General features: G+C 41.1%; 3 pseudogenes; all 3 read right to left on the bottom strand.

Annotated features, from left to right (window-relative positions):
* Positions 1-358: 358 nt before the first annotated feature.
* Positions 359-2,669, bottom strand: LOC134390228 (HAUS augmin-like complex subunit 3; annotated as a pseudogene).
* Positions 2,670-6,037: 3,368 nt separating this feature from the next.
* LOC134390227 (pyruvate kinase PKM-like) lies at positions 6,038-7,626 on the bottom strand (annotated as a pseudogene).
* Positions 7,627-16,751: 9,125 nt separating this feature from the next.
* On the bottom strand, positions 16,752-23,892 carry LOC134390226 (AP-1 complex subunit sigma-2-like; annotated as a pseudogene).
* Between the last annotated feature and the right edge of the window lie 383 nt (positions 23,893-24,275).

Here is a 24,275-nt window from a genome sequence, read left to right as displayed (position 1 = left end):
TGCTGTGAGTGTGCACGTACAACCTAAGCTATTCGTGCTTGGTGTTTGGGTTTGGCCATTTCAAGAGTCCTGAGGAGGTCTTTCTCCTTAAAATCCTGTTCAGTCCTTTCATATCACAAAAAGCTTAAACTGAAAAAATTTCCTATGAGAAGGAATACTAACAAGTTCACAAAAAGCATAAATGCTTCATAATCTCTCCTGAGAGCCAAATTTGCCAGAGCTGTGTGGTTCTCCATCTCTTTATTTTTATTTTTTCCAACTTAAAAAATTCAGTAACATTTATTAGATATGTTCCCCTCCTAATCTGTAAAACATTAAAACGTAGCAGGTGTAGTAAATATCTCATTTTTAGTAAATTTCAATCTTCATCAGCCTTACTCCTTGATTGGTTTTCTGAATTTTCCAAGATATCTTTCAGATAATCTTCATCTTTTAAAAAATATACATGTAATTCTCTTTCCATTTGATGTAATTTATTAGTTGCCAAAATTTTTCCTTTTGTTTTCATGTGAGCAAGAATATCAGAAAGGAGATGATTTAGCTTATTCAGTTGAGATTCAGCTTGATGAAACTGCTCCATTAACACCGGATCGTGGAGCGAAAGCTGATTTCCTCCTTGATACACAGTATCACAGGGCATGTCCACACCATTACTGAGTGTGGACACAAAGAAAGAATGTTCTTGAGCAGATACTGCCAACTGATCTTGTACTAAAGAAACATCCTGTTTCAATTTCTCAGCCATTTCCTCTAGGTTTCCATGGCTTATAAACAATCCTTTTTTCTTGTTCTCTCCCTCTAAAAGTTGATAAAGCCTATGAGTAGAATATCCTTGGTATCAGTGGTATTCCTTGGATTTCTCTGCTGAGAGACTGATGGATCTGCTGACATTTCCAATCTCTGGTAGAGCATCTTGGTACTTTCACCGAGTTCTTGAACCAAATTTTCAAGCTGACACTGTATGTCCCAATGCTTTCTCAGTTCAATTTCATATGATAAGTGCACGAGTTCAAATGACACCTTTTGCTTTATCAACTTATGTAAAACTAACTCTTGTCTTGCTGTATAATAATTTTGTTTCACAACCTGCAGATCAAAATCTCCCTTTACAACTGGCATATTCAGTAACTGAGCATTCTCTCTTAGCACAGCAGGCAAACCTTTTGTCTTCTTTTTTTTTTAAGATGACCAGTAAGAGGATCTTAGCCCTTGACTTGGTGTTGTCAGCACCACACTCTCCCAAGTGAGCCATGGGCCTGGCCCCTTTTTGGCTTTTATATGAATGATTTGTTCTTCAAGTTTCAGAATCTCACTGTTCGGGCTAGAAATTGTAGTCCAAATTTTCCTTGCCAACAGCCTTGCTGGTTAGTTACACTGTGAAGATTCTCCTCTGCCCATTTTATACTTGATTTCATGCTCAAATTACTTGCTCTCAAGTTAATTAACTGATGTTGAGCGCAAATATATGCTAGCTGCTGCCTAGCCATTTCTAGTTGTCTCTCCTCAAAGATTTCTTGATTATCACACATAGATGGTGCCCATATATCTAAAGCTGAAAACTTTCTTCATTTGAACCTTCAGCTACTTCATGTATACCCGGAAAGAACTGTTTTGGTGTATATAAGGTTAATGCTGCTGTGCTTTGCTCTTCCTGGCTTAGATATTTTTCCAAGGAAAAATGAGATAAAAATACCAGTGGATTTGTTCCTTGACCGAAATTAGAATGTTTGAAGAACATCATCAATTTTGAACTCCATTAGTAAGAGCCTGAAATTCATTATTGATCTTAGTATTCAGAGCATTTAGAATTCCTTGACTCCGCTTCAGCTTTTTAGTGGCTGCTGCTTCTATTGCATTTAATCTCAGAGATTTGTGCTAGTTCCTGAAGCCATCAACTGGCATTTATTACATCACTGAATTTTTAGGTTCTTTAATTTCTGCAGAGTTTGAACTTCATCCTCTAATTTCTCTAGCACTTTGTCATCCAGTCTAGGAGTAGTTAAATCCGAAGCTTTACAGGTTTTAAGAGCTTCGTCCAATGCTGCCCCTTCTAGGATGGGTTTGCCTGATTTTTGAAGAATGCTAAAAGCTTCCAATTCTTTTTCAGACAATACATTCTGTTCATTCACATTCCCGCAAAACCACTTCAAGAGTGATTCATCTTCAACAGTCTCAAACAACCAGTCAAAATCTTCTCCGTTAAGAATATAAGCCTTGGGCCGAGCATAGAAAGAGAAATACCACATGTTCTCACTTATCTGTGGGAGCTAATAAAAATAAGAAAATAAATATACAAATGAATGGTGGTAGGGGTGAAGAAGACACAACAATCACAACAATTCCTTGAACTTTTTAATACAAGTGAACAGAAATGATGTTGGGGGACGGAAGGTGGAAAGGGAGGGAAGAAAAGGAGGAATTGGTAAAGGGACACGAAAATCAACTATATTGTATATTAATAAATTAAAACAAAAAATATAAATAAATAAAATAAAAAGAATATCAGCTCTGGGATAGCCAATTTTTTTTAATGTCTCCACAAACTCATTTCCACAACTCGTGATTTAACTACCTCAATTTTTTGCATCTGACTGATATGGGTTTATGGTGTTGATTTTCATAAAATAAGTCCAAACAGAAAAAAAAACTAATTTTTACCTTACGTCCATAGAGAAGAGAAAAAAATATTCTTAGAGTCTATAATGATTCCTCCTCACTGACTCAGTTAGCAAGCACCAAGCAGGCAAGCATCAATCTCCAGATAAGATTGGCCTAGTGCAGAGAAAAGCAGGCTTCCAGTCATCAAGTAAAAATATTTCATCGTTTTCAACAAATGCACCCCTGACTAATCCACGACGAATTAGCCAAGCCAACGACAGTGACAATGATAAGTCCTACAGATTAATGACCATGAAGTCACGACACACTTTATACAGTAGTGGCAAAACCCCTGGGTGTGTGACCCAGCTATGACACATCCATACACTAATAAAATACATTCACAGAAGCCGCTGAATCCTGGTTAAAACCAGCTGCACAAACCCCAGATGGGTGACCGGCCATGTGGAGCCCCAGCTGCACCCACCACCTGGCTCCTAACCACTGGCTGCCCTGCCCAGCTACTCGCCCTGAGGATCAGGACCACAGCCTTGTAGAGAAAATTCAAAATAATTAAATTCTGACTAACTTGTAAAATGCCTCTGTAACTAAAGCTGCTTATCTCCCAGGGCCCCCCAGAACTCAGCCTAGCTAATAATCAACTGCATGCAGGCATTTCTGCTTCTGTAATCTCACTAGCCTGCCCCGCTTTCTTAAACCTAAGACTATATAGCCTATAAAAACCCTGTCAAACTCATGTTCAAGGTCCCAGGATTTCAAAACAAGAGTTCACCTGGGTCCCACACATAATAAACATTCTTACTCTCCGACCTTCCAAGTGTCTGGAGCCTTTCTTGCCGAGTTCATTCCACAACAGCCTGATAGGAGCCCCAGGGTAACAGGGACAGAAGAGGCAGCGGGGTGCAGATGGAGATCACGGCCATCCATCTCTTTACTCTTAACCTATTTGTGTCTTTCTAAAGTGAACTTTTTGTAGATGACATCCTTGGGTCTTGTATTTTTTAATTCCCTCTGACATTCTGCCTTTTAATTGGTACATTTATACCATTCATATTTAAAGTAATTATTTATGTAGTTGGATTAACTACCATGTTTTCAACTGTTTTCTATTTGTTGCTTGTGTTTTCTTTCCTTTTTTTTTTTTTTTTTTTTTTTTGTCTTCCCTTCTTTTTCTGCCTTGTCTGGTTTTAATCAAACATTTCAAATGATTCCATTTTATCTCCTCCCTTAGAATGTCAATTTACTTCTTTTAAAAAACTTTTGCAGTGGTTGCCCTAGAGTTTGCAATATCCATTTATAACTAATGTGAGTGTACTTTCAAATAACACTACATCACTTAACAGGTAGTGCTAGTACCTCCTAACAGAGAATTCCCAATTCCCCTCCCATCTCTTATAACATTTCACTCTCCGTGCGTTATGATAATCACTGCTATTATTACTACTTTCAACACTAATCTATTAGGTAGATTAAGAATAAAAATAACAAGTTTTTATTTTTACCTTCACTTACTCGTTCTCTGGTGCTCATTCTTTCTATATGTTTATCTGAGTGTCTGACCTCCATCATTTTCATTTTCTCTGAAGAACTTATTTAAAATTTTTTTTGAGGTTCTCCCAGTTTATTTCTTTTTTTTTTTTAATTGAAACATAATTGATTATACATATTTGGGGGGTACAGTGCTGACTATGAGAATTTAGGTATAGTATGTGATGAACAAATCATAATTCATGATTCAATATTCATTACTAATATTATTAATAATATTAATAATATTCATTATTACAAATCATAATTATTCTTTGTGTCCCTTACCCAATTTCTCCCTAACCCCTCTCCCCATCACCCTTTCCACCACTACTAACCATAAGTCTGTTCTCTCTTTCTGAAAGTTTAGCATATTTTGGGGGCCTTTCTTTCTTTCCTTATTTCTTAGCACCCACTTATCAGTGAGGACATCTGGTATTTCTCTTTCTGTGCCCAACTTATATTACTTAAAATAGTTTTCTCCAGTCTTAATGCATGTTGCTGCAAAGCGCAGAATTTCATTCTTTTTTATGGCTGAGTAGTATTCCATTGTATATAAATAACATATTTTCCTTATCCAGTCATCTCTGGATGGACATTTAGGTTGATTCCTTATCTTGGCTATTGTAAATAGAGGTGTGATGGACATGTCAGTGCAGGTATCTTGTTTGACATGATGATTTCCATTCCTTCGGGCATATACCCAACAGTGGGATTGCTGGATCGTATGGTAGCTCTATCTGTAGTTGTTTGAGAAACCTCCATACTGTTTTCCATAATGGCTATGCCAATTTACAGTCCCACCAACAGGTAGAAGAGGTCCCTTTCTCTAAATCCTCGCCAGCATCTGTTATTCTTGTCTTTTTAATAATAGCCAGTCTAACTGGAGTGAAATGATATCTCAAAGGGGTTTTGATTTGCATTTCCCTGATGATTAGTGATGTTGGACGTTCTCTCATGTATCTGTTGGCCATTTGTATGTCTTCCACTGAAAAATGTCTATTTAGCACCTTTGCCCATTTTTGAAATGGATTATTTGGTTTTTTACTGTGAAGTTGTTTAAGTTCCTTGTATATTCTGGATATTAACCCCTTGTCGGATGTACAGTTTCCAAGGATTTTCTCTCATTCTGTAGGTTGTCTTTTCACTCTGTTGATTGTTTCCTTTCCTATGCAGAAGCTTTTTAGTTTGATATAATCCCATGTTTATTTTTTTCTTTTGTTGCTTATGCTTTTGGGGTTTTATTCATAAAGTCTTTGCCCAGTCCTACCTCCTGAAGTGTTTTCCCCTATGCTTTCTTTCTGTGGTGTTTTTTTTTTTTTTTTTCAGCTGTTATTTATTGACATAAAGGTAGGTTCTATCACAACAGGCCTGGAGGTGGCTGCAGTAGTGGCAAAAATGGAAGGTGGAGGGTGGAGTGTTTGTCTGCTGCTGCAGGTGAGTGGAGCGCAAAAACAGAAGAGCACAGTACACAGCACGGTGGGAGGTGCAACAGGTAAGGGGTGGGGAAGCGAGGAAGGGCCAGAGCCACTGCTTTTGCTGGCTGACTCCTGACCCCAGGCCAGGGTATGGAGCTCCATTTTCGACAGTATCTGAATAGAGCACACAAAGGAGGGGGAGCTGTTGCCCTCCTGCAATAAGCTCTGGAGGACTCATTCCTGCTTTGTCCCTTGCTTGGGTGGGGCCACATGATGGGCAGCCAGCCTCTGGGCTACCCCACCTCAGCAGGATCTAAAAACAGCCATGTTTACAGAGGCTTTCGTCTTGTCCCCTGGTGTCCCAGCCCACCAGTGCCACACTACAGCCCAGAGTGTGCACTACAAGCATTGCTGGCCTAATGGATGGGTTGGGGGAGGGGATGGGACAGGCTGGAGGAGGGGCTCCGGGTCCATCACAGCACAGGCACTACACACATAGTGTTGGTGAAACTGGAGCCAGGGCGCCACTCAGTCAGCACAATGACCACATCTCCCTTCTTGAAGAATCCTCAGGCCTTGCCAACATTCATGGCCAAATTCACCCAGAGGTCCACATCTTCAGCCCAGGCCTCCTTAACCGGGTCCTTACACACCACAGCAAAGATGCCACAGAGCAAGTGGGCCTAGCATGCTGTCTGGTGATTCTGTGTCACAGCAATGATGGGGGCACGTGGGCAGTCTCTGGCTACCTGGTGAGCAGACCCGCCAGACTTGGTGAGGACGATTATGGCCCCATTGCAGCACTTTAAGGAGCCTCTACGGGGCCCATGATGGAGGCTTCTCTGGGGTCTCTGGTAATGGGTGCCAGGTGGCTGAGCTCCTCAAATAATTGCAAGTGGTAGATGGCGGCCTCTGCCTCACGGGCAATCAGGTGCTGCATGTAGCCTCCAGCGGGTAGTCCCCTTTGGCTGTTTCTCCAGACAGCGTGGATGCAGTCAGCTCCATCCAGGACTGTATTGGCCACATCGCTGCCCTGAGCCCTGGTGGGGCCGGGCTTCTTGATCATGCTCTCCAGCATCTGTGTGACACCGATGACAGCTTCCCAGCTCAGTTGCACCTCCAATCATCATCTTCTGAGCAAGGAAGACCTTCTCTGCAGGAATCTCAATGCCTAGATCACCACGAGCCACCACAATCCCATCGCTGGCCTCCAGGATCTCATCAAACCTCCAAACACCCTCCTGATTCTCGATTTTGCTGATTATCTTGATGTTGTTTCCTTTCTCTTCCAGAACCTTCCTAACTTCATGGACATCAGCTGCCTTGTGGATGAAAGACGCAAACACCATGTCTACATCCTGCTCGGCCCCAAACTTCAGATCCTGGATGTCCTCTTCTGACACAGCAGGCAGGTCCACAGCAGCCCTGGGAAGGTTCACATCCTTCTTGCTGCCCAAGGAGCCACCATTTCCCACCTCCATCACCAGAAGTCAGCACCTTTCTCCTTCACCTGTAGAGAAATAAGTCCATCATCCACGTAGATCTTGCTGCCCACTTCCACCACCTTGCAGATGTTCTTATAGTCCAGCCACAGGATGTTCTCATCACACTTGTCCATGTGGGCATTATCCAGAGTGATCTCGAGAGTGGCTGCCTTCTTGAGCTCCACATCCGTGGTGCCGCTGCCCTTGATGAGCCCAGTTTGGATCTCAGGTCCTTTAGTGTTCAGAGGCATGGCAACTGGCCAGCAGAGAATGGGGTCTGAAGCAAAGCTTTCCATGGCTGTGCACACATTCTTGATGGTCTCTGCGTGGTACTCATGAGTTCCATGAGAGAAGTTCAGATGAGCCACATTCATTCCAGACTTAATCATCTCCTTCAACATTTCCACCGATCAGGAAGCAGGGCCATTGGTACAGGTGATGCCAGTGTTCCAGGCCGTGATGGGTGGCGAGTCACTGTCCAGGCGGCACATGTGCTCCAGGAACGTGTCAGCCATGGCCACACGCAGCTGCTGAGTCTGAATGAAGTCAGTCCCGGCTTCACTACTGGGCTTCCACATGGCTTCTGAGGTCCTCCTGCGTGGTCTGGCCCAGGCTGTGCAGCAAATGCAGAGAGGTCTGTAGGCTGGCAATGCGTCTCTCCTGTGCCCTCTTTTTGTAGTTTTATAGTTTCACGACTTATACTTAAGTCATTAATCCATTTTGAGTTGATTTTGGTATACAGCAAGAGATGTAGTTTCATTCTTCTGCATATGTGTGTCCAATTTCCCCAGCACCATTTATTGAAGAGGCGGTCTTTTCCCCAATGCATGTTCTTGGTGCCTTCTGTTCAGGCAGGAGGCGGGCTGCCCAAGGTTTCTGCCTGGATCCCTGGTCACGGGTCGTGCTCCTGCTTCTTGCTTTTAACATTTCTTAAAGGGCAGATCCACTGGCAATAAATTCTCCCAGTTTTCCTTTATCTGAGAAAGTCTATCTCTCCTTCACTTCTGAATTAAGTGGATGTACGACTCCAGGTTGGTGGTTTTCCTTTCAACACTTCAGGTTGGTGGTTTTCCTTTCAACACTCCTTTCTCTTCTTGCTTTCATGATTCCTGACAAGTCCACTGTAATTTTTACCCTTGTTCCTCTGTAAGTAAGGTATTTCCTATCTTCGGTGGCTCTAAAGATTTTTTTTCTTTGTCTTTTGCAGTTTTCTGCAATTTGAATATGATATGCTTAGTCATAAACATTTTGGTATTTATCCTGCTTTGTGTTCTCTGAGCTTCCTAGGTCTGTGATTTGGTATCTGTCACTAAGTTTAGGACATTCTTGGCCATTAGTACTTTAAATATTTCTTCTGTTCCTTTCTCCCTTTCCTCTCCTTCTGATATTCCAATTATGCGTGGGTCACACCTTTTGTCCCACCTGATCAGTGGTTCTCAAAGTGTGGCCCCTGCACCAGCAGCATCAATATCACTTGGGAAGCTGTTAGAAATGCAAATTCTCAGACCCACTTCAGCCCAGACCTACTCATCCATAAACTCTGTGAGTGTTAATCAAGTCCTCTTGGTGATTCTTTTCCATGCAAAAGTTTGAGAACCACAGTGCTAAAGCAAGAAAATGAGCTCTAGGACATCTGAAAAGAGTGATGCAGAGGAGAGGGAAGTAAAGCTGCTGGAAACATTTACTGTGCCTTGAAAATTTGTCCTTAATATTCTGCCTATGTATCAGTGGTACTTCCCTTTGGGATCTTTCATGCCTTAATTGGGGCCTAATGGAAAACTTGGTATTGACTCCAAATGAGCTGCAAGTCTCCTTGCCTCCTGTAAGTCTGTCCACCTTAGTGGCTCCCAGAACAGACTGCACATCACCCTGAGAGCTCATGTAAAATGACTCTAGACTTACTGTGCCAGATTCTGCAAGGCTTAAAGGTCATGAACCTGTACATTTAACAGGATTCCCTGGGTATTCTGACTTGGCCAGTCTGTGACCCAGTAATAGGGGACCATGGCTAGAGCCTCATAACTGGGCCTGTTGGTTGCTCTCCATGAACACAGCACTGGCTCATCCTCAACCCAACCCTGATATGTCTTGGGCGCTATTACAACAGCCTCTGCTTCACCCTCCCGCCCTTTATCTCTCCTTCCTTCAGGTGGACCTGGGGTCTTTTATACCCTCAGAGATGGGCTCCAGAGCCCCAGAGCTGAGTGCTGGGCCCCATGTGTCTCCCCCACTCTCCTTTGATGCCATCAGACACGAGACATAGTGCCCCCCGACACTGGCTAAATGTCTACACTGCTTCCTAGGATGGAACTCTTTCTGTTCCTTCCACCCCATCCGGCCCCACCGAGGCCAGGTCATGGAAACATGACCCCTCACATAAGTGCCAACTAGTCATCCTTGTACCTTGGGTCCCTGTATGACCAGTTCCTTTCCTAGACCACAGTCAATAGCTAGGGGTCCTGCTGGTCTCCGTGCTTTTATTAGCACTATATCCTAAGATTGTTATCTGGCTCTGTGCCCAAGCACACAGGCTGGTGGCTTGTTCCCTTGGAGCAATTGCATGTGAGGGCTCCCCTTCCACCTGTCTCCAGAGTGTTCCAAATGTTAGCCATTCCAGATTCCCTGGGCCTTTCACCTGTTGGCAGGACCCTGATACTCTCCTGGTGCCTGAATTGGGTTCTGGAATTATGCTGGGTCTTATGTGTCCCTTGGATTAGTCCAGAAAGCTCCATGTGTCAGTGTGAGAGAAGAAACGACTCTATGGAGCCTAGCCAGTCCCTGTAGATTCCTTGTGGATGGACTCATGCCAAGTCCCAATACTTCTCCAATCCCTCCCTCCTGCCAGGGCTGGGACTAGAGTGAGGCACCCAGGAGGTAATCACTGTCAGGGTCAAGGGAGCACAGGGTCAGCCCCTGGGAGTGAGTGACTGTGTCCATGTCACACCCTGGACCCCTCACTCACCTCACCTCATCCCAGTCCTGCCTCCTGCTCAGATTGTCATGAATGTGCCAGGTCTCTACACAAGACTAATGCAGGTCACTATCAGTCCCAAGGCCTCCATAAAGTCATTCAGCCACTCAGCCAATATTTATTGGTTATCTATTGGTCAAAAACACAAAGCAGACAGGGCCCCTGCGTGTAAGGTGCTCAGAGCATAGGGGGAAGGAAAGCCCATAAGCAAGAAATGATAACACAAGGCTGGCCAGGACAAGTGCTGTAACAGAGGTATATGTGGAAGGCAGAGGAGGTCGGGATGCATCTCAGCGAGAGACAGTACAGAAGGCTTCAAGAAGAAGGGAGTAGTTATACCCCGGCCTTGGAACATGCGTAGACTACATCTAGGGAGAGAAAGTGGAAAGCCGATAGCAGGTCGAAAACAGCACGAGTCAAGGTGTATGTTCTGAGACTAGCAGGTGGTCAGGCATCGTGAAAGGGTTAGAGACTTGGAAAGAAGGATGGGAGATGAGGTCAGAGAGGGAGAGGACCAGACTGTAAAGAGTTGTGAATTCCCTGTTCAAGGAGTACTGGGCTTCAGTCTGTGGTACCTGTGGCATCTTGGAGGATTTTCAGGCAGGGGATGAAAGTGATTAGATTTAGCATCACAAAGGGGAGAAAAGTGACTAGACTTAGCATGAGAGGTTGGCGGCAGTGAGTAAGACCAGCAATAGGCAAGCAGTTGGGAGACTTTTAAGAGCAGCTGACAAGCGGTGTCTGATTTTCTAAGTCAGGTGCATCAAATGCCAGAGGCTGCTAGACACTGGCTGGAAGAGTGGGCAGCACCAGGAAGGCAGCCTTGACAGGCACCCCAGCATTCCCCAAGCATCTTCCAAAGGATGGACCCCTGCAGAAAGAGATCCTAAAGCTGCTGGCCCAGATGTTCTGTGTGACAACAGCCTCCAGAGCCCCATGTTAGAGAGGACACGTAAGATATACTCAGTGGCCTTAGTGGCCTGCATCCCAGGATACACTCCAGCTGATGCTGCTTTGATGAGCTTCTGCTGGGGAGGAAATCTCCTCTCTCCATCCCAGGAAGCGAAGCATCCTCCTGTTACAGAATTCTTTAGGTGTGGCATCAAATGGCCCTGTTCTATCAGAAGCCCTGAAGAATAAGGTCCAGATACCTTCCAAGCTGCCTTCCCGCCCTACGCATCCATGGTTTGAGGATTCCGTGAGCGTCAGATCTAACGCTGCAGACTTTGGTTCTTGTAGGGTTCCTTGCTGAAATCATTCCCGGGTGTCTGTAATAAATGTGCTCTTACTGATAGTTCACGTCTCTGCATCCACACTGAGAACACGCAGGCCCTGGCATGGTCTGCTGTCACCTGGACCGCTGCTAGAGCCTTCTGCCTGGTCTTCCTGCTTCCAGTTTTGCCCTAACTTCTCGTTCCATTTTCCATGAAGAAGCCAGAGAAAACTTTCTAGAGCACATTAATCTGCTCAGGTCATGATCCTGCTTAAAATCCTTCCTGTTACCTTTAGCATATAGTCAGGCTCCTCTAAAGTGCTTGCTGGGACCCTTCATGATGCTGTCCCATGATCTCCCCAGTCTCAGTTCTCACCAGTCCTCCTCCAAGCCCCAAGCTCAGCAATTAAAAGTCCCTTCCAGTTCCCCTAATCCGCCAAACTCTTGCCTGCGTCTGAGCTCTGCACAGACCCTTCTCATCACCCAGAGCAGCGCTGGCCAGTGGACGTAGGACAGGGGCCACACACGCAACCTTAAGTTTTCTAGCAGCTGCAGGGAAAGAAAGGAAAGAAACAGGTGATCTTATCATTCTTAATGTTTTATACCTCAATCCGCCCAAAGTTATCACTTCAACATGTGGTCAATGTAAAATATACCAATGAGATAGTTTTCGTTCTTTTTCATACTAAGTCTCCAAAATGTGGCGTGTACTGTACACGTACGGCAGCCTCACGTGGACGGGCCTCGTCTCCCAGTGCTCAGCAGTCTGGGCTTTCACGCTGTTAGGATGGGTCTGCCCGGCTGTGCTGCCTCAGAGAGAAACACTCTGCTGACTCCCAGGGCAGGCAGAGGTTTGCTGATGTCACAGTGGGCAGCCCAGGCTTTCCTACGGACCTGCCAGGACCTGGAGCCCTATCTTCCTAGCAAAGGAAGGGTCTGAACATCTCAACCAAACATTAGCTCACTGCCAGTGTCCGAGAGGGAAAGCAAGACTTTGGGGAGTCTTGGGAGGGAGCTGTAGACGGGGTCCTGGAGCAGTGGTCTTCAAACTGGGGTACACAGTGGAGCAATGAAAGACCTCTCGGAGCCTTCCCTCAGCCCCTGCAATGTGTGAGCGTGGACATGAGTGGGTGGGTGTGCATGATGTGCCTGGATGGAAGCGTGTGTCTCAGTGTGTGAGTGTGAAGGTGTCAAGAGAGTTGTGTGTGTGTGTGTGTGTGTGTGTGTGAGCAGGTGCATGAGTCTCAATGTTGTTAAGTGCGGAGGTGTGGGGCAGTGGTTTGGGAGCGTCCAGTGATGTGTGTGTGTGTGCATGAGTGTGTGTGTGTGTGTGAGTGTGTGTGTGCACAGTGGAGAGAGACACTCCGTGCGTGAGGACTTGCCGAGGCAAGTGCAGATACGGGAACTGACCCATTGCAGGTCCTCGCAGTTACCTACGCTGTCCCTGCCCCACCTTTTTAACTGCCCAATGGCCCCTCTCCCACTTTACAGAGAATGGTGCTCCCCTCACCCACTCCCAACCTTACCATGGGATACTCTCCAGAGTGTAAATTACTCCAGGGCACCTACAAAAAGGACAGTTAAAAGTATTATTTGGGGTTGGGTCTCCTTACAGATGAATAGGACACAGTAAGCCCCCTCAGGGCTTCCAGTCCTTCCCTGATTTACACATTCTTCAGTCAAGAGCAAGCCACAGCCTCCGTCACTGGCCCTTGTGCACGTTGCCTCCAACCAGATCTGCGACAGAATATGGCCGGGGGAGGGCTGGCAATCTGGGGTTGAAGACCTCTTGTCCGCCTCCCTCAGGTCTTATCAGAGTGCATTGCTTTTGACAGGATCTGTGGACAGCAAAAAAAGACAAATACGTGGTAAGGAATAATACAAGCTAAAAATGTCTCCCCCCATATTAAACATAAGCACCCGTTTCAACTGTTCTCAACACCACCCATAGGATGAGCATAAATAAATAAAAGGAAAGGAAAGAAAAGGGGCGGGTGGGAGAAGGAAAAGAATCTCTGAACAGCCGAACTAGCACAGGTTTGCAACATTGATTCTTTTAACACACGAGTAAAGCATTTCCAGGAGCTAATAAAGTTTACAAGTTGTACTGGATAAAACCCGCAGATAAAAAACGTACGTGATTTCTTTTGAATGCAGGTGCATTATTCAGTAGGTAGTTAAAATCTATTTTGTCTGATATTATAAGATATGTATTCCAATTACAATCAAGCCTGAGACTGTTTCATCTTATAAAATATTTAAAATTTGTTCCTCCTATGCCTCCTATTAATCAAAAAATAAAACTAATTGCTAGCTATTGGACCAATTCATTTTTAGTAATATATACCTTCCCCTTTCATTAAATTAGCTGTGGAATTTATCTCAATGTCTAATGAAATTAAAGGGGTTATTTCTGGGTCTTTATACAAGATTCTTATTAAATTATTCCCAAAAGCCAACCCTGAAGTTTAGTACACACGTGCATGCATGCATGCACATTTACTAAAAAAGGTGGTGTTTATTGCTTTTTGTCTCATAAATAACTTACACTTGTGGCTGCATACTACATTTCATTGTGACAAACTAAGAAAGAGAAACAGCATGTTGATTAATTCTTGTTTTCATAATTTACCATACAATAGATTAATTATATACTTCGTGATTTTAATCTTGACTGCTTTTAGTAGTCTTTTATACAAGATTAGACGTAATCCTTCGTACAGTGGTTTTTATAATATTCTTCAAAACATATATTGTAACATTGATTTGAATTAAAAATTTATGTTAGACTTTTTCTTATACAAAGGTAAGTCCGATTTGCAGACTGGTTTGACAAGGAAGACTGACTTTGCTAAATAAATTATGCGCAAGGCATTTTCCATAAATTAAATGAGCTAAATCTGAGCTCTAAGGTTTTGACAAAAAGATACTTAAAGCATGTAATAAAATAAGTGCATTTTTTAATTGTATTGGGAAAAGTGTATTAAACTTTACATTTCAATTTTCCAATCCTTTCTTAATACATTGGATGAGACAAGTTATCTCTAAGTGAAAAAAATAACAGATGTCATTAATAGTTATTGAATTACGTTTTGGAAAACTCTTTTTGGACTTTCTCAGTTCTATCTATAGATAACAAATCCCTCAGGAAGTCTTTTTCTCTCTCAAAAAAGTTAAAATAGAAAACATTTTTTGATGATGGGTCACTGTGTGATGTGGAGTATTTGAACCCAAATAACTGATGAGGTTGCCATAATAAAACATTTTCTGTTCCCATCAACTTATTCACGTAAGCAATAAGTGTGCACATCTACAAAATCAGAACAAATTTTCAATAAAGAATGAAATTGATGCAATGCCTTTTTTATTCTAGCAATGTTTATTTTCTCATTGGGGAATCACATTAATCTCATTAAGAAGGGTAGTCTTAATAAATTTTTACTATTTGTTTAATTTAGCAGTGACAAAATTCATGTTATATTTATGTTATTTTGTTCATTTGTACGCTGATAATAATTATAACGATTACTCATTCAAAAGATAATTTTAGGGCCGGCCCTGTGGCTCACTCGGGAGAGTGCGGCACTGGTAGCTCCAAGACCACGGGTTCGGATCCTATATAGGGATGGCCAGTGCGCTCACTGTTTGAGCGTGGGGCAGACAACACCGTGCTGAGGGTTGCAATCCCGTTACCGGTCAAAAAAAAAAAAAAAGAAAAGAAAAAGAAATAATTTTAACATTTAGAACCTTATGGAAATATATTAACATTAAAATTTCTGATCACACCCAGAATATGAATGTATATAACGTGACTGAACTGTACACTTAAAATGGTTGAGATGGTAAAAATTTTTTTACATGCAATACTTTCATTTTAGTCATGCAAGGAAAGCTATTTCAGAATCTAGTCTAAAGCAAGTATCTGTATATAGATAACAAAAGAGGCAACATTTTGTTACAGCTCAGCACACAGCATTCAAAGCAAACAGACATGAGACAATGCATATTTATATAGCATTAAAACCAGATGAATAACGTATTGTGGGGCAGGGGGAGGGATGGAGAAAAATAATGGAAGTGAAAGACCAATGTTTCCCAATGCTTTAAATGAATAATGCTACATTTCTCATTTGATAGCATATCTAGGTGCTTCAAATGCAGTGCATTACAGTAAGAATGGTAAGAATGGAAATAACTGATCTGTATACACGCCTAATACTAAGTTTCATCAAAACGCATTGGCATAGGTCTTCTTCCAGTGGTAAACCAGTTCAAGCATCTTCTGAAGTTACTGTTTAATGACAACTTACTTAACTCAGGCTTTAAACTGTCTTATTGAATATAAACAATTACTTATTTGATACCTTTTATAATAAAATATGCTGCATGTCTTATTAAAAGCACATACATTAGTGATCAATATTAAAGGTTTTAATGTTCAGAAATATAAATCCATAGTTAACAAAGCACTAAGTATTTAAATGACTTAATATATTAGAAAACCATAAATAGTAAAATATAAGTATTAAGGTATTGAAACTGAATGTTAGAATTTTTCAACTATATAAATAAACTCAGTATTAATACTTTGGAAGGGTTACTATTGGGCAACAGATATTGCAAGAGACTTTTCTGATACAGCTTTTAGATCGTTTTTAAAGGGATTGTTCAATATTACTATACAGCACAAATGTGATTCAATAAATGTGGCACTACAAAGTTTCTTAAAAACTGAATATTTTGGGCCGGCCCGTGGCTCACTCGGGAGAGTGTGGTGCTGATAACACCAAGGTCATGGATTCAGATCCCATATAGGGATGGCCAGTTTGCTCACTGGGTGAGTATGGTGCCGACAACACCAAGTCAAGGGGTTAAGATCCCCTTACTGATCATCTTTAAAAAAAAAAAAAAAAAAAAAAAAAAGACCTGAATATTTTAACCTTAAATATTACATAACAGTATAAATTTTACTTTCTCGAATTATTTCCACATACACTTTTATGTGATACATTAGAACACAATAATTCATATAGACTAAGATAGCCAATCACACTAAATACAATTTTTTCCCTCTAATATTTGAACACCAAACCACACACAACATGTTATGCACTGCTTATTTTCACCTAGCACTTCAGCTATATATATTTTCTGTAGTAAACATTTTAATGATTGCCAGGTTTTCCTCTTACAAGATTAATCATAGATGGTTCATTAATGATAACATGGATGCGATTAAGATGAAATATCGCTCTAAACATTCATAGGCCACATTCTGTCAAGATAAAATTAAATCAGTTGTGGATAAGAATAAGCTATATTAAGATCACATGTATAGAATGAAAATTTGAACGGAAAAGAGTTAGGGACAGGAACAGGAAAAAAATACAATCATAAAGACACTGGTTCTGAAATGTTCTACTATACGAGATAATTAGTCACCAAGCTGAGGATATTTTCTTTCACGTGTATATCAGCTATTTCCTCTGTGAAATTCTGCATACTCGATGAGTAGTCATTTAGGACACAGGGGCATTAAAATATTCATGACGTGGGACCTGCAGTAGATTGGCCCGCTCAATTGCTTTAAGGACATTTTTCTTGGATGTTTCCTGAACTTTCCCTCCCAAAAGAAACTCATCCAAAATAAAATACGCCTTCTCAAAACTAAAGATGATATCAAGTTCACACACACTGCCAAAATACTTGTCAAGTAATTCCACTTAAGGATAAATTACTTCCAAGGTAATTAGCTCATTGTCCTGATCTTCAATAGCACAGCAAAAAGTAGACTAGCATATCTTTCGTTTTTTTGTTTGTTTGTTTTAATTTAATTTTATTTTGTCAATATACAATGTGGTGGATTATTGTGGCCCATTACCTGTGGAATATACTATAAAGCATATGTACTTCACAGGGCCTGGTTTTCCAAAGCCTTGCAGTTTCAAATATTGACCTTGCGGAGGACTGGAAATTTCCCTCAGGGTATAAGTCTCTGTTGCAAGATAAGGATTGTGGCACAGCAGGTTGCTGGCTCAAAGACAGACTAGTTACTGATTGTTACGTAAAGATCCTGAGAATTGCTATAGGAAGGAATGTTTGTTAAGATCAAACTGTTGTTGATAGGACCACTTAATTGCCTTACTGGAATGTCATCTGGCTTGTTTCACTGAAAGTTACCAGCCTATACTGTTAAACTATAACCCCACCTTTGTTCTCTTCCTTTAACTTCCTAGTCTGGAAAATAAATGCAGGAAGAGAACCCCAATTCGGTGTTAATTTCCCAAGGAAGGGATGGCTCTCACTTGAGTGTCCCAAAGGGAGATTAACCACTTCCGGGCCTCTCACTGCTCAGAAGAGACGGGCTATGAGTAATCCTTTCATCTCTGTCACCCAGGGGAAGTGGGGTGACAAATCTGTGGGGGGTGAAGCAACGCAAAGCAACAAAATGGTGCCCCATGTGAGGATGTTCTCCACAGATCAGAGACTGACCTGCCAAGCATTAGAGAGGAATAGGACGTCCGATACATCCCACAGCAAGGGAGTCGCTAATAAAGGAAACGCATCTCGGTAAGAGAATCACAGGTGGCTTTCGATTAGTGATTACACGCCTGCGGCAGGTCAAAGTTAGGCTTTTTCAAACCCAGAGATATTTTTTCATTTTCTTTACTTTTAAAATATGGATAATTCGTTAATGAAAGAGGAGATTGAACATACATTACAACTCCAATGTCTCCTTAAAGCAGCAGGCTATAAGTAACTGAATGGCAGCTTGTTAAACTGTTAGTGGATATTAAACAACCACGTCCTTGATACCTCCAGGAAGGGAGCCTTAACATAAAAATGTGGGAACAAATTGGTCACTGGTTAATTGTGCAATGGGTCTCGTTAAGGCTTCCCACCCAACAACTAGGAATCTATGTCAAGTCACTCTGGGACTGTGGACCTGAACCCCTTCCTCCACCCTTGAATATTAACTGACTAGCTTTTCTGCTTCTGTAATTAGCTTGCGCAAGGTTTTACAAGCCCTTGCGGGTAACTTCCCAAACCGCCCAAAGTTCACCCAGTTCCGGGAAGGGCCTAACCACACAAGGGGTGGGCTGTTGGGCAATTCCCCAGTTCCTCGTCTGTATACCACCCCACTAAAAGCCACCAATGAATTTAAAAGTCATCTCAGGTGACCAATAAGCTGTATACAACTCATCCTGTTGCCAAAGTCTGCCTAGCAAACTGTATAAAAAGTGCTTGTGTTAAGAGCTCGGGGCCGCTTCTGTCCTGAAAACAGAGCAACCCCAGCCTGCTGGTATAAAAACCTCTTGCTTGATTGCAGCAATCTCTGTCTCCTGGTCTTTGCAAGATGAGCCTTCCCAACAAGTAAGATTCGCGCTTTTGGGCCAGTCTTACAAGACCTATCCAAGACCTTAACAAAACACTAAGACATGTTTATGTCACCAAAAAAAGATAAAACTTTTTTTTTTTTTTTTTTTTTTTTTTTTAAAGATAAAACTTAATCTTTGCCAGTGACTGAGAGAACTTTTAATTGGACAATCTAAAGTAAAAGAAGTTAATATTTCTTTACAGTGTTGGTATCGTTTGAGCATGTTTTTCTTTCTTATCTGCACAATGCTTCTCTCCTCTCTTAAAAGCAGTGGTTCTTTTCTTAACTGCATGTGCTACTCGTTTCCTCTGAAGACTCGGGGGTTTTATGAAGAAAAGCAGCCATGGCACCAACCTGACCCCTTTTGGGTCTACTGCTCTTCTCCTAAAAACCTCAAGAGTCAAATGGTTTCATCTCTGATTGGTGGCTCAGCTCTTGAGCTCAGTAATTCATTTGAAAAACAAAAACTAACCTAAAACCTACCTGTTTAACTAGATGGTCTCAAATTTTCTGGCATCTTAAACAGACATCTCAATTCTCTTCTAGTCTCATCTCTGTGTTTCTTCACAAGATCCTAGGGTAGAATTCTATGCTATCTTCTTAAAGGAAGAAAATCTCTGCATCTTCTTAAAAAGGCTTGCATACTTTGCTTTACAATATAAATTTGTTATCTTGCTTTCTTTAAGGCAAGGTGAAGCCTCACCAATAAGTCTTTTGGAAACAACACAATCTAAACCTGACTGTCATTTTTACTAGTGAGCTTTTCTACTACATTTTAAACAAAACCTATAAGATCATTATTTGTTCTTATTGTTTATGTCTGCATATATGCGTGTGTAAGCTGTATGCTATGTCTGTATGTTCATGTCTGTTTGTGTAATTGTTTTCTGTGCAAGGTACCAAATGGGCCTATAATAATGTGTGCTCATTAAATAAATAAGTATACTTTTCAAGTTCATGTGATTTAAATCTTCTAAAGTTTTGATAAATATATTTTCAAAATTTGATTCAAACCTTTTACCTAAATTTGTCTCTAGGTCAACATGTTTCCTTGTTATCTCAGCTCTGCCTCCGGGCCATGCTGGGAGAAACAATATCTTTTAGACATAAATAGTGAATACTGCCCTTTGCCTCTCTGGATTCCTCATGGCTCTAAATGCCATGTGGAATCCTGGGACCTGAAACAGCTAATGAAAGGAAACTTATGCCAAATATTGCATAGGCCCTAGTTAACATTAACTGATAAGGGTAAAAATCTAATACACCAAGTTTTTGGCTGAGAAACCATAAATATGTATTTGGTAAATATAGCTAAAACTCAAACTGGGCTTTGTATAATTTGCTCTGATAAATGGATGCCTATTTTCTAACCTGAATGTTCTTATCAACACACATTATTGCCTGAGTTTACTAATCAAACAGGACTACATTTGTCTTTGCTAGAGGCTTTTAAGTTGTAAACCCCGCCAAAACCAAAAAAACTAAATACAAAAAAAAAACAACCCTTTTTATATATAATTTTTAGACAAATTAGGCCAATTTAACATTGATAAAATATAAACAAGTATGTAAAAAGGAGGAGACTTAAAGAAGGCTATGGATGTGGGAATATGGTTATGGTTGGAAGAGCTAGAGAGAAAGAAAAATAATTTTTATGTAAGAAAGCAACTGGTACAGTGTATTTTTGTCCTAGAGTAAAATGACTGGCTATTTAGAAAGTAGGAAGTATAGGACAAAAACAGAACGTCTGAGTAAGTCTTGATAATGGTTTATGTAGATAAGTTTGTTAAAAGGGTTTTAGAATAAAAAAATTAATTGGATTTAAAAACAAAGTATATGTGAGTTTTTCTAAAAATTAATGTCAAAAGTATTCTAATACAGGGTTAGAATTTGTTCTCCTGGGATGGAACAACCAGATTTTCTTTTTTTTTTTTTTTCTTCGTGACCGGCACCCAGCCAGTGAGTGCACCGGTCCGGCGGGAGCGTCGCCACGCTCCCAGCGCAGCACTCTACCGAGTGCGCCACGGGCTCGGCCCAACGGCCAGATTTTCTAAAAAAAAACTTGACTGCTCTTAATACAAAATTGTAAAATGTTGTCTTTGTCCCTTAGATAACTGGTTTAAAAAACTTATTTCATGATAAGTTCTTGCGCTCTCTACCTTTAAAATGCTTTGTCACTTTGGTTTTATTTTTTGTAATAATTTGTGATCTTATTCAACTAAATGTTTTAAGCCTTTTGTTATTTAACAAAGCTTTCCAACATGAAATTCTGAAAGTTTAAAATAACTTTGGGAAATTCCAAGGGCCCTGGAGTTTCTCAAAGGATATATAAAAGATGTATCAGAGCTAATTGGCTTATTTAATAAATTAAACTATATGGGAAAGCATTGTCAGTACTAAAGGTATTATGGATCTTGTAAGGTTCTTAAATATCTGTGTCTTGATATAAAGGCTACTGGTCATAATCTTGGTTTAATTATAATTTTAAAATGTTATGTCTTCAAATATTTCATGAAAAAACTTTGATAGGTACAGTTTCCTGACAAACTTTGAGTTCATAGCTTTAAACTGAAGTTCCAAAATTAAAATGAAAAAACTGATGGGTTTGTGAAATTGTTCACAAAGGTAAAAACAACAAACGTTAATTGGTAAATTAATTAGAAAGAATTATGGGTCTTTACAATTTCCTTATTTTAAAACACTGCTGGTTCTCCTAATGTTCTTCCAAATGTAAGAAAACTCTCTCTCTTAAGCTATCTATAACTAACAACGGTTTGATAAAATGTCATTTAAAACAGATAAAAGCATTTGTTTTCTCCTAATTTGATCCCCCCCAAATTTAGTAACTTTAAGTATTCTTGTGATCATTATGGCAATGTGGCTATTTTTATAAGTTCAATGAAAATTAACTCTCTCTCTCTTTATAACAGGATATAATTTAAAACTTTGGATATAAGACAGCATGTTTCATTTCCATGTTGCTGACCCCTTTTTTATGTTGCTGTAAATTTGGCCTGGTGCTGTTTCATCTTGCTGTTCATCTTTCCCCCTGATGTGGGACAAAACACAACCTGGGAAACAGCATTCCCAGCAACGTGGGACAGATCACTGAAAGAAAGTGAGCCCAGATGCTTCTTTCAATCACCACCTGGGAAAGAGCCTTCCCAACACCGAGAGATTTATCAACGAAAAGTAAGACCTCTTCAATCTAGATATTGATCATCAATGCTTTTATGAGGAATGCCTCTCTCTTGAGGGTTCCAGGAGAATTACCACTTTGGGGCCTCTCACTGCTCAGAAGAGATGGGCTTTGAGTAATCCTTTGCGTCTCTGTCACCCAGGGGAAGTGGGGTGACAAATCCGTGGGGGACAAAGCAACACAAAGCAACAAAATGGTGCCAGAGTTTCAACAATTGCTAATTACACCCAATTCACAGCACCTGGGGTGATGCCGCTGCAGACACACTGAGAGACGGTGACATCACCAGTCCTCACCTGAAGTAAATGAAAAGGACTTGCCATGCTAATTGATACTAACTTTGCTTTAACAAAATGCTTTTTGTCTTAACTATGCCAACCTGATCTATAGCTTTTGCTTTTCCTTTTAAATAGATAAAACGGGGGAGATGTGGAATATACTATAAAGCATATGTACTTCACAGGGCCTGGTTTTCCAAAGCCTTGCAGTTTCAAATATTGACCTTGCGGAGGACTGGAAATTTCCCTCAGGGTATAAGTCTCTGTTGCAAGATAAGAATTGTGGCACAGCAAGGTTGCTGGCTCAAAGACAGACTAGTTACTGATTGTTATGTAAAGATCCTGAGAATTGCTATAGGAAGGAATGTTTGTTAAGATCAAACTGTTGTTGATAGGACCACTTAATTGCCTTACTGGAATGTCATCTGGCTTGTTTCACTGAAAGTTACCAGCCTATGTTGTTAAACTATAACCCCACCTTTGTTCTCTTCCTGTAACTTCCTGGTCTGGAAAATAAATGCAGGAGGAGAACCCCAATTCAGCATTAATTTCCCAAGGAAGGGATGGCTCTTGCTTGAGCGTCCCAAAGGGAGATTAACCACTTCTGGGCCTCTCACTGCTCAGAAGAGATGGGCTTTGAGTAATCCTTTCATCTCCATTACCCAGGGAGAGTGGGGTGACAAATCCATGGGGGGTGAAGCAATGCAAAGCAACAATTACCAAAACCTCCCTCCCAACAACCTCATATCTGTTTGCTTGTCATATCAACTTCAAGGAATTGTAATTGTTGTGTCTTCTTCCCTCCCCACCCAGGTTGTTTGTGTATTTATTTATTTATTTTTAGCTCCCACAAATAAGTGAGAACATGTGGTATTTCTCTTTCTGTGCCTGACTTGTTTCACTCAACCTAATTCTCTCCAGGTCCATCCATGTTGTTGCAAATGGCAGTATTTCATTATTTTTTATAGCTGAGTAGTATTCCATTGTGTAGATATACCACATTTTCCATATCCACTCATCTGATGATGGACATTTGGTCTGGTTCCAACTCTTAGCTATTGCAAAGAGTGCTGCGATGAACATTGGGAAATAGGTATACCTTCGACTTGATGATTTCCATTCTTCTGGGTATATTCCCAGCAGTGGGGTAGCTGGGTCATATGGTAGATCTATCTGCAGTTGTTTGAGGAACCTCCATACCATTTTCCATAGAGGCTGCACCATTTTGCAGCCCCACCAACAACGTATGAGAGTTCCTTTTTCTCAACAACCTCACCAGCGTTTATCATTCTCAGTCTTTTGGATATTGACCATCCTAACGGGTGAGATGGTATCTCAGTGTGGTTTTGATTTGCATTTCCCGAATGATGAGTGATGTTGAGCATTTTTTCATGTACTGTTGGTCCTTTGAGAAATGCCTATTTGGCTCTTTGGCCCATTTTTTAGTTGGGTTACTAGTTTTTTTGTTTGTTTGTTTGTTTCAGTTCCTTATATATTCTGGATATTAATCCTTTGTCAGATGTATATTTTGCAAATACGGCCATATCACCCTGAACGTGCCCAATCTCGTCCAATCTCAGAAGCTAAGCAGGATCAGGCCTGGTTAGTACTTGGATGGTAGCATATCCTTTGTAAACACTCTTCAGATCTCTCCACTCAAGGAAGCTGCACATTTTAGGTTTCCGTGCTAAAATCGTTTGAACAAGTTCCCTGGTGATCTTTTTCTTGTCTTTGTCTGAGAGTGGGACATATCATTTCTGCAGCCAAAGCTTTCCTTGATGACTAAAAAGCAACATAAACGGCATGGCGGTCGCGGCAGGGCAAGCCCCTGTCGCCGTGACCATGAGGAGGCAGGGAAGCCCTGCTGCTGTGAGGAGGGGACCCGGTTGGCAGAGGGCAGGCTGAGCCCAAGATGATAAATTTTATGTTATACGTTTTTCACCACAATTAATATTAATTTTTACAAAATTTCTAATTATATAGATAATGTTATTTTAGACATGCATTTCAGGTAATCAATAAAAGACAAGCATAAAAACATACTAAACTATAATACAATTTTGTGGGAGATACAATAGAAAGACAAGTTTAAGAAGGTCAGTAAATAAAACAAAATTTCCCAATGTTAAAGAAACAGTTTCTTCACATAGTTTTTAAGGAGATAATGATCAATATCAAATCACTATGA

The sequence above is a fragment of the Cynocephalus volans genome, chromosome 11 (genome assembly GCF_027409185.1).
Source record: "Cynocephalus volans isolate mCynVol1 chromosome 11, mCynVol1.pri, whole genome shotgun sequence".
Classification (NCBI taxonomy): Eukaryota; Metazoa; Chordata; class Mammalia; order Dermoptera; family Cynocephalidae; genus Cynocephalus; species Cynocephalus volans.
Note: the sequence above shows the minus strand (reverse complement) of the source record. Positions and strands in the feature narration are given on the sequence as shown.